The sequence below is a fragment of the Acomys russatus genome, chromosome 16 (assembly GCF_903995435.1).
Source record: "Acomys russatus chromosome 16, mAcoRus1.1, whole genome shotgun sequence".
NCBI lineage: Eukaryota > Metazoa > Chordata > Mammalia > Rodentia > Muridae > Acomys > Acomys russatus.
The window spans coordinates 6,294,515-6,296,404 of NC_067152.1; positions in this window are offsets into that span (position 1 = coordinate 6,294,515).

The following is a 1,890-nucleotide window of genomic DNA, read 5'->3' on the forward strand; positions in this document are numbered from 1 at the left end:
TACTATGCTCACCCCAGATACAGACCAATTGATCACAAACCAGATTCAGAGTAAAAAGGGAAAGTAAGAGAACAACACAGACACACACAGGAGACAAGACAAGCCAGGGCAATACCTGGTCTCCTCGACCGGAGTCTGCTCCTCAAAGGGACTCAGATCTCAATGGAACCTCCAAATGTTAGACTCAGATTGTCAGAGTCTATTCCTGGAAGCCCAATTGAGAGTCAGAGTTGACGCAAAAGCAAAGGAATTTTATGGAGCCAACGTGCCAGGGTCCACCAATCTCAGAAGAGTTGGGGACCCCATTCTGCAAAAACTGAGGGTTTAAATACCCTTTACAGAAGCAGAACTCAGCAACAATGGTTCCAGGAATAGACTCTGACAATTTGAGTCTAACACTCCTAGGTCTATTTGGCTGAAGAGAGGGGGAGCTGGATATGTCTGGAGAGACCTGGGAGGGATGAGAGGGATGAGTGGCCTGAGTGGCAGGAGCACCACTGGTGCCTTTCCTTCCTCCCGATGCTTCCTTTCTGCCTCCTTTCTCTCCAGCCCCACCCCTGCCCCCCTTCACCCCCTTGAGGTTAGACCTTATTAGCACCTCAGTGGCTGCCCTCTGAGCTGGGGAGTTACAGGGCCTCCTTCTTTGCTAAGGCAGTGTCATCTGACCTACCCTCCCTTCACTCAAGGCCCGTTTCCAGGGACTTCAGAACATCCAAAATGCTCCACACCAAAAGTCAGAATGACACCCTAGGAAACACGACTGTCAGAAGTCAGGCCCTGAGGCCCAGGCAGCCAACTATGCTTCAGAGGGTATAAACATCAGGAAATCAGGTGCCCTGAGATGGGGCTGATCCCAAAACTGATGTTGCACAGGAGGAGGAGGAGGAGGAGGAGGAGGAGAGGAGGAGGAGGAGGAGGAGAAGGAGGAGGAAGAGGAAGAGGAAAGATTTATTTCCTGTTTTTGAGACAGCATCTCCTGTAACCTGGTTGACCTCCAATTTGCTATGAACGTGGGGATGACCTTGAACTTCTGACGCTCCTGCCTCTACCTCCTGAGTGCTAAAATTACAGGTATGCCCAGTTTATTCTGTGCAGGAGGTGGAACACAGGGTCTTAGGCATGGCAGCTAGGCCCGTTACCAATTGAGCTACATTCCCAGGCCTTTAAACCACAACAAACCACGTTTGTTGCAGAATCTTGGCTGAGCACAGACGCGTAAAATAGTATCTGAGCAGAGGTTCAGTCTTCCCAGCTCACGTCTCACTGGTTTAGCGCACCTATTCTTCTAAGCCCTTTCAACATACAACTGTGTTAGCAACATACGTTTGCTGGGACAAAATACTTGACAAAGGCAACCTCAGGAAGGCCTCTGTGTGAGTGCTGGGAAACAGACCCAGTATTCTTAACCACTGGGCCATCCCTTCAGCCCCGAGATAGAACTCTTGGTAAACATGAGGTCCTGAGTTCAGTTCCCAGCACCCAAACCAAACAAACTTCACCAACAATCAATCAAACCTGAGGGCCACGCTGGTGGTGACAGGTGAGTGTTATGGGCCAAACAAGAAGTTTAGCTTTCAAAAAAAAAACCAACACACACACATACACACACCAAACAACAACAACAACAAAAAAAACATAAAGAGGTTTAGCTTTATGGGTCCCATTGTCACGCTCAGCTTTGAGCCCGTGGAAGGTGGGAGGAAAGATGGAAGGCGGGGCATAACCCTGGTCCATTCCTCCAGTGCTGTGTGAGCAGAGCCCCAAAATTCAGTTCCCAGCACCCATACTGAGAGGCTCAGAACTGTCTGTAACTCCAGCTCTGTGGGAGCTGATGCCCAATTCTGGCTCCATGGGCACATATCCACACACAGATACATACACATAATTTAA